The sequence below is a fragment of the Zosterops lateralis genome, assembly GCF_965231275.1.
Source record: "Zosterops lateralis genome assembly, chromosome: 13".
Lineage (NCBI taxonomy): Eukaryota > Metazoa > Chordata > Aves > Passeriformes > Zosteropidae > Zosterops > Zosterops lateralis.
In genome coordinates this window covers 3,587,439-3,597,165 of record NC_139773.1, presented here as the reverse complement: position 1 = coordinate 3,597,165, position 9,727 = coordinate 3,587,439, and positions in this window count along the sequence as shown.

Here is a 9,727-nt window from a genome sequence, read left to right as displayed (position 1 = left end):
GCACCAAGTGAATTGAAGCTTTAAAACAATATATGACAAAAATAGCAGCACCTAAATATTCAATGATTTTATTTTTAGATAGATGCCCTTCTTTTCCTCTCTGTTGCAGCAGATGTGCTGAAGGGAAGGACCCTGGACAACATCCTGATAGGTTCTTCTGCTCCAGAATTCATTTGGGATGCAGTTCTCGGCTCATTTGCTGAGGTTTGGCAGTTGCTGACAAAACAAGGCAGATGTACCCAAAAGGATTGAGAAAATGAGGCAGTGAAAATCAGAGAAATCGGGGGATCTTGAAAATGGCATTTCAGCCTGTTACTGGAAAACCCTGGGCCCAAGTGCAGTCAAGAGGTGTGTTAATGTGCACTGGCACATCCACCCCAGCCTAGCACCCTTCTGTTGGCACTAGATTCCTGAAGGTTTGTTTTCAGTTGGTATTTTCATGTTCAAAGGAAGGAAGAGGTGGATTTGTCTCACAGCAGCCACACTCCAGCCTCAACCAAAGAGGGAAAGAAACACAAGACAGGTCCTTCATTTCAGGAGTCATTTCTAGGGGCAATGTTGAGTAATTTAATTTACCAGCTCACTTAACTCTTTCCATCTTTTTGGGACAAATCCTTCTCCCTCACAGGATTAAATCTGAATTTACTCTTCAGAAACTGGTAGGTTCTCCTTATTTTCCATATGAAGAGGTTTTTCATGATGTGCAGAACCTGCCAGATCATTTCCTACTCCACATTACCGGGCAGAGCGTATGGTGCTGTTGATGGAATATCAATTCTGAATTGAAATATCAATAACTGAATATTGCAGTGTAATAAAACATACAGAGGGACACAAAGGGAAATTCCAAGATTCAACAATATAGTTTTGGTCTTTCCCTGGTTATTGGAAGTAGCTTCTCATACAGGCAGGAGAGATCCCAAAGGCATTCAGGGGCTGTTTACTCCCAGGGAAGGAAGGAGCTTCCCAAAGGGCAGGTTATCATGTTCTCTAGAAGTTAATGCAGCCTTTCATGTGGACAAGGAGTGAAGAGGATGATCTTGTGAACTGGTGTGATATGGGAATCACTTGTTTTCTGAAATGCTGAGGGTTACTTTCCTTAGCTGAGGGTCACTTCTGGAACACCAGGTCCTGGAAGTCAACTCCCTCTGAGCACAACAGGACCATGCACAAGACAGTCATGGGAGAGACAGGCTCAGTACCAGTGAGGAGGGAATCATTAAATCCAGTCAGTGTCTCACAGACAGCCTTCATCCATCATGTTTTGCACATGGAGACATCCATGGCTTTGCTCTCCTCTCTCCCAAGGCTGGCAACCATCCTCCTTCCAACAGAACATTGGATTATGTCCCTCCCAGCCAAAGCTGTGGCTGTGCTACCAGAATATGCAAGGAGAGTGTTTGTATTCTTTCTGATTCTGAACACCAAACTGGGAGTTTCAAGACTCTGTTTCAGTGAAATATCCCTGCTCCTTGTCCAAAATGCAAACAAGGACATTGGTTCAGCTTAGCTGGATTCAAAACTTATGAAACAAAACTCATGGCAGGGCAAAAAAATAAGGAAAAAGTGGCAAAACAGTTCATTTGAAAATGTCAGATGGTTCAGATTCTGTTCTTCCAGGCCTCCCCATGGGGGTAGATGGTTCAGGAATGAAACCAGGAGCACAGTTTGAAACAAAAGGGGTGAGTGAAGCCATGCACTGTCAAGCTAATAAGCCCAAGATGACTCATAAGGAGATTCACTCTGCTGACCTTCATTCGGGCACCTCTGCAGAGACCCGGGGCCCCTCTTTGGAAAGCAGAGGCAGGAGGGCAGGTCTGGTGTCACAGTGAAGTTTGCAGACCACGATTTTCTTACTAATGGTGAGAAATTATTTATCGCACAGATTTCTCATGTTGTCCCAGAGTTCTGTCCTCTATCACAGATTATTTCAATGACTTTTTTGCCATTGTTACTAATCCCTTGAAATTAGGTCTGTAACAGCATGTGGCAGTGAAGAGAAAAACACATCATCAAAAAAAAGGAGGCTCCTTGAAGCGCTTGAAATTGCTTCTTATCTTCACAGTTTGGATAACCTTTTGCATAACAAGCAACAATTTCAAATATATTGGTCATATCACCCCCTCAAAGAGATAGAAGACACACTTTGAAATTACAGACCAGACTTCATGCACAGGAGAACTGACATGATGTCACACAGTAAGGAAGAACTAAGGTCTCCTTGATAAATCTGTCTTCACTGAGTTGGATTTTCTTGCCACAGTGTCAGGAATAGTTGACGAGACAGACGTGTTATTAAGTGGTAAAAATAAACAGATGGAAGAGACAAGTGAGAGATTTCAGCTACGACTTTCCAAAATGTTTCAGCAAAGAATAACCTCCTCAATTTCATCCTCTATCAGAGATTAAAAATAGGGAATATTCAAGGACTGCACGGCTGGAGCAATGGGGTGCCCACAGGTCCCTCAGGGCAGGTGAGATGGGGCAGTTTGGGGTCCCAGAGAGGGGTCCTGGTGCTGACCTGCTGCTCCTCTGTTGTGGAGAGCACTGGTGCCTGACCACATGAGCACTGACTGCTTTGGGTCCTTCTGGGAACTGGAACCTATTTTTGACCCCTATATCCTCCCTCTTCTCTTGCTCTCCCTCCCTCTGCCACAGAAGGGGCATCTCACTCCTTCCCTTTGTGGAGGATGCAGCAGTTTGGTCAAGGCTGTGTTCCCAGCAAGGGAAAGGACAGAGAACAGGTAGGTAAAAATACAGTCACTGCATGAGATCCTCACTCCAAGACAGACATTGAGGGGCTGGAGTGTGTCCAGAGCTAGGGAAGGGTCTGGAGCACCAGGAGCAGCTGAGGGAGTTGAGGGGCTCAGCCCAGAGAAAAGGAGGCTCAAAGAGGACCTTGTGCTCCATGACTCCTGGACAGGAGGGTGCAGCCATGTGGGAATTGAACACTGTTCTCATGGAACAAGGGATAGGATGAGAGGAATCTGACTCAAGGTGTACCAGGGGAAGTTTAGATTGGATATTGGGGAAAGGTTTTCACAGAAAAAGTGGTCAGGCATTGTCCAGGGCAGTGGTGGACTCACCATCCCTGGAAGTGTTAAAAAAAACAAGTGAATGTGGCACTTGAGGACATGATGTAGTGGTGGTTCTGACAACTGGACTCAATGACCTTAGAGGGCTTCTCCAACCTTAATAATTCCATGATATTATGATTATATAAGATGTTTCATCCCCTGGGAATGTGATGGTAGAGCACCAGCTCCTGCAAATGTGACACTGAAATAGGGTCAAGTGGCAGTATTGTAAGTGTGGGGAGCTGACCTTGGCATGTGGGGTCTTCACCACAGCAGGGCACAACACAAAATCCATTTTTCTGAAGAGCTGATGGTTAAGGGATGTTGTTCCCAGACTTGGCTCATGCCCAGGCCATTGGGCATTGCTGGAAAAGCAGAGGGTGGCTTCTGCTGTGTCACTGCAGCCACCTCTCAGCCTGCCTGCTTTATTCTTCTGTGTCACTTCATATAAATTATAAAATATTAAATCAGATAAATACCTCTAACCTTTCTGGATGATAAGAAAAGATATTGCTCAGCCTCCTAAAATGCCTTGTTTTCGCTGGAAAATGCTAATGGGATTATATAAAGGTTATTTCAGCCTCCTTTTAAGTCTGGAGACGTGGCAAAACAATCATGATGCCCTTTGTTTATGCCTTTTTAATGACTGCTTTTACCTTCAGGTGTTGGAGGCTTCTGCATCTTTTCAGGTGATCCTCTGGGAAGCCCTTGGGCTGCTTTTTTTGTGGAAACTTCCTGAGGAAGGTAAATGTGCCCGTGATTTTAGAGGTCTGGAGGAGAGCTGGGGTGGTGGAGCACTCTGGGAGTCTGGCAAAGGTTTGATGTGCATGTTTTGATGTCCTTGTGTATTTTGCAGTGTGGGGTCAGGAGCTGCACCACAGGTCCAACAGGCTCCTGCACTGTCAGTGCAGCAGTGAACTCCAGTGCAGCCCTGGGGCACTGCTCATGCCTTTCCCTCAAGGGCCCAGCCTGAGAGCCTGTGCCAGGCTGCACATGGGAGGAGCTCAGTGTGTGGCACAGCTGGTTTGCAGCCTCCAGTCCAGAGGGACCTTTGCCACCCCATGCAGGAGTGGCCAGCTGGGTAAGAAACAGTTCATGATCCAGAGAAAGCTACAGAAATAATGTTCCACTCACTCTGTCCCCTGGGAAAGAAATAAAGTTCCTCTCATTCTGTCCCCTGGGAAGTTCCTCCCAAGCCCATGATTTCCTCTAATTTTTTTGTTGTTACTGGTCTTTTCCCAGGTTTTGATTTTTCCTAAACCTTGTATCTCAAACAGCTCCAGTGTTGTGCAGGGAGCTTGTGGTGGCCTGATAACCTCCCTGCTTTCCAGAGCAAAGCAGAGCACCAACGAGGCAGCTTGTCATCATTTCTAACAAGGGAAACATCAGCAAAGAGTCGGTTCTCAGCAGGGAACTCCACCCACATCCCATCTAACTGGGCCTTGAACACTTCCAGGGATGGGGCAGCCACAACTTCTCTGGGCAACCTATGCCAGGGTCTCACCACTCTCAAAAGGAAAAATCCTTCTAAGCATGGTTTTATTGTGTTAATGGATTGAGTAATTAGAGAAGAGTAAGGAATTTTTCCTGGAGAGCAGAGGGTGGGTTAGTTGATGTCTCAGGTTTACGTCTTCCACGGCTGCTGGGGGAAGCGAAGGTGGTTGTCACTGCCTGTGGAATACAAAAGCATTTAGCCCAGAGCAGAGGCAGAGAAGGTGGTGTATCCCTTGTGTTGGGTGGAGACACAAATGACACAAAGATATAATTCTCTTTTTTGAGGTTATTTTGCAGGTGTCCCTGGAGGGCCATGCCTGAGAGGTCAGAGGCAGTGCAGACAGCTCCTCTTGGAGCACTGTGTTCTCTCACCGATGGGGCTTTTTCATGCACATTGGCTATGCAAATTCAACAGCTGTTGAGTTTCTCACATGCTTTTAAAAACGTCTCTCTGGCATCTGTGTTAATTAGGGAAAATCTGCAATTTAATCACTTACACACCATTTCCAGTTTGGGGATAGTCTTTCTCAGTGCACTGCTGGCATTACAGAGCCCCTGGAGTCCCTCCTGGGCCTGCTGAGAGCTGCTGCAGTCTCATGGATGCCCACCTGCACAGACCTTCCCATGGGCATTGCTGCTGGGCTCCCCTCACACTGCCTGCCCCAGTCTCTCTCTCCTGAAAGCCATGGAGTCACCATGGCCCCACTGTGGGGGCCAAAATCACAAGAAGCAGCAGGATGACCCACAGCTGTAACCATGGACCAAACTCCAGCTCCACTGTGGGCAGGGAGAAGACCCAGCCTGGACTTGAATTTCAGTGGATCACAATCACAGACTGGTTTGGGTTGGAAGGGACCTTAATGCTCATCCTGTTCCACCCCCTGCCATGGACAGAGACACCTTCCCCTATCCCAGGTTGCTCCAAGCTGTCCAACCTGGCCTAGGACACTTCCAGGGGTTGGACACAACCAGGCCTTAATTCTGGATACACACACTTCTTCAGCTCTTTTGTGCTATAGCCCTTGAATGAAGCATCTGCTGCTTGTGATATGGTAATGTCAGAGTTAATAACTTTGCATCAAAAGTGATATCTCACCTGGAGGGTCCAGCCTCTGCACTGGTTTGGGACAGTTCTGCCAAGGCTGTAATAATGGAGAATATCAAATATCATTTTGAAAATTACAATCAATCTGGGAGGAAAAAGGGAAGGATTTTGGGCAGAAGAGAAGATTTATGGAAAGCATAAGATCAATCCTTCTAAGTGGTCTGCATGCTGGTGTCTGTCAGGGTCTGGAGTTCCTTGGGTCGTGGATGCCTTTCACTTTGTCGTGGTTTGACTCAGGCCAAACACCACACCCACAGAAGTTGTTCACTTATCTTCTCTTGATACAGAGAGTTGGGCAGATGAGAGGGAAAAAAATTAATGAAGGGCTCAGGAATTGAGAGAAGGGCTGGGAGAAAAAGCTCTAAGGGCAAAACAGGTAAAAATTTAAAGGTATAAAGTATATTATTAGCAATCAGGAGAGGATAATGACAAGTAAAATTAGCTTTTTAAAAACCTTTTTTCTCCCCAGGCTCTCCTTCTTTCCCACCACCAGCACAGGGAGACAAGGCATGGGAGTGTTGGTCAGTTCATCACTTGAGGTCTTTTGTTCAGTCAGGGAGAGGAGTCCTGTCTCTGCTGTGCCATGGGGTCCCTCCCTCAGGCAAACAGTCATCCCAAAACTGCTGTGGCAGGGGTCATTTGTCCATGGGCTGCTTTAGTTTGTAAGCAAGGGCCTTCTCTCTCTACCTCTGGAAGAACAGAGGCAGAAGAGTCCTTCTCTCTTTATTTGGGTGTCCCACTAGACCACAGCTTTCTCTAACATCCCCCTGCTCTGGTGGGAGCACTTTTCCCACGGGCTGTGAGTGGATCTCTGCATCCCCTGTGGATTTCATGCATTACAGGGGGACAGTAAAGTTTTAACACAATCTTTACCACAGCCTGCAGAGGGATCTTGGCTCCAATGCTTGAAGCACCTCCTCCCCCTCCTTTTCTGCACTGACCTTGGACCAGCCATGTTGTTTTCCCTCACATGTTCTCACTTCCTCTTCTTCTCTGACTAGAAGAAAAACTGCTGCTCATAGGTACCATTGGCAACAAGTTCCACTAATTCAAAGATTCTTGCAGGATTTTGTTTTTCTTCTTAAATATGTCATCACAGAGGACTTACCAGCCTCTCTAACTGGCCCAGTAGCACGTGCACCTTCAGAGCCATCAGAGACTGGCTCCATCAGACATGGTGGAAGGTTCCAGCAGCCCCTCACAGAAGCCACCCTTGTGGCCCTCCCCCACTGCCAAAAACCAGGCTGTGCCAAATCAACACACACACTATGAGACAAAGTAAGCCCCTGTTTAATGCCATGATTTAGATCAGCCCAGTCAGTCCATCTCAACTCCTCCCACAGGACATTCAGAAACACATCACAACCCCCCAGCACATCAGCAAACTCCAGTGGCTTCCTTCAGTGGCTGGAACAAAACCTAGACATACATGGTCCCTGTGTCATGGGCTGAAGTGCAGAAGCTCTTTCTGAGGTCCTTGTGTGATGCATATCCTTCTCAAGGAATGTGAAATCCAGCAGTAGGATCAGAGAAAATGGCCTCAAGTTACACCAGGAGAGGTTTAGGATGGATATTAGGAGAGATTTCTTCACTGGACGTTCTGTGACATGGAAAGATGCTCCAGGAGAAGATGACATACGTTACCTCCCAAAGAGTCTAATTCCTTTATTACCTGTTTCCTTCCTACCTCAACCTACTCACCTACCTGGAGGTTATAATTTTATGCTGTGTACCTCATTGTAATTTTATTCTTTGACTTCATCAATGTTTTAACAAGCCCTACTTAGCCCTTTCATAGGAAGAGGTTTTATGATCCACCATGCAATAAGGCTGCTTATTCATTGCTGGCTCCTCTCCACTATTTTCCCTCACAGGAAATGCTGCTGTTTCCCTGCAATGAGAGGGCTGAGCACATTTCTCTGCTGGGCTGGCATGAGTCAATACGAGTTCAACCTTTGGAAAATTGTTTCTTGAAGGCCAGAGGTATTTGTTTGTGCTACAGTTAAACATCTTTGGCTGACACATCAGAGCCACCACAGCCCATCACTCAGTGTCCTGAGTGACAGCCCTGCTTAACTGAGGCCCCGTGGGTGCCTAACAGGATAAAAAAGGACATGAAAATGCTCTAATGTCCTCAGTTAATGGGGTCAAAGGAGGCCCACAATGGAAAACTTAATTTTCAGATGACTTTTGACAGTGCTATTACAGTGCTTTCTCAGTAGAGTCTATCATGTTTTAAGGCATAAAAAGAATCTTCTTCTTAACAAATCTTACAAATAAAAAGAATCTTCTTCTTAACAAATCTTACAATTGTGGGGTTTTTTTCTTTCCTGAAAAGCCCATTTGTCACACCCCCTTATATTTTCCTATCTTTTTTTCTTTCTCTCGAAGCTTGGTTTGAACAGAAAGTATTCAGAAGCCTGCACTTCTTATGATACTCTGTGCACTGCTGGGGCTTGGAGCAACCTGGTCTCATGGAAGGTGTCCCAGCCCATGACAGAGGGTGTAGCAAAATGAACTTTAAGGTCCTTCCAACCCAAACTATTCTGGGATTCTATGACTTTCTAACTTTTAGGAAATGGATATCACATTGCTTCTCAGGAGCTGCAGCCCTTCAACATGTGGCTGACAGCTGTGACCTCTCCAGAGGAGTAATTCCTGCTGATTAATTCCAGCAAGTCTTTCACAGGGGTATGGAACTGTGTGCTGTGTGGTACCAATGTGTGGGTTGCCCCATTGGGCAGAGGATACAGAACTAAAAGTGATACAAGGGCCAAAGGCAAGGCACGAATGAGAGGGAACACAGGAGGGAGAGAAGATGCAGGAGGCACAGGAGATGCAGGAGGAAGGGGAGGTGCAGGTGAAATAGGTGGAGGCAGAGGTGATTCAGGAGGCACAGGACATGAAGGAGGCTGAGGCTGCACCAACTTGTCTACATTTGTCCCCCTGCAGTAGATATGATGGGCTCTGCCCTCATTTGTCAAACAATGCAAGACACAAAGTTGAAAGCAAAACATTTGTGTTAACAAAATTGAAACCAATTTGAAAATATAGAAGTTTTTCCAGGGTACTGGTCTTTCCCTTGACTGAGAGCTTGGTGGAAGGATTACCCAGGGAGAAAGAGCAGCAGAGTGCCCTGGAGCACACCCTGATTTTCTCAGGGGACCTGCATTGAGACACCACGAAGGTTGATCCCAGCTCCTGATCCAAATGCATTGTTATGCCATTAGTATGACATTAATATGACAGGGTGGAAGTCAAATACAGAGGATTTTTTTGCCTCACCTGTGGGACTCCAAGAAACTTGAAGGTTTGGAGAGCAAGAAGAAAACTCCTCTGGTTCCTAGTTATCCTCTTGTCCCTAGTTATGAAGAAAAGCCCCTACCCCAGATTGGGAACAGTTTAAAATCCAGCTCCTCAGCACAGCTCGTGGGATAAAGCCTCAGCAGTGCCACCCTGCCTGGGGCTGGACCCACCCCACTCGCACCCAGCTGCATAATAAATTGCTCAGATTCCTCACAGTCCCCCATGACCTTTTCACTACGCCACAGGGAGGATCAGCAGGGCTCCTTGTGAGCACCTGGGAAAGTGCCAGAGAACATTTCAACAACCAGAAGCATGAAGAAGGGTATTTAAGTATGTAAGGGCCAGGGCAGAAGTGGCAAGGTCTGGGGGTGAGGGAAGGGGCCTGTGCACCAAAAGCCTTCATTTCTGAGCTGTTTTATCCTTATTCTAGTAGTGGAATCAGCTTCTGTACATTAGCCCCTTGTTCTGGGGCTGTATTGCCCTTAATCCTTGTTTAACATCTGGAAACATATTCATATGTTCTCCTAAATGCCTCTGCTAGCTCTGTGAGATAATTTGAAGCAGAAGAATTTAATCTACTGACCCTTCCTACCTTACCTTAAACATGGTCACATTGGCTGCCTATTCCTCCTGTTGGGAAAAACATCCCACTCACCCCTCAGCTATGCCTGTACCATGTACTGACCTTGTGCCAGCATTTTGGGGAAGTTTTTCAAGATACAACTGCACTGATATTGCTTGGAGT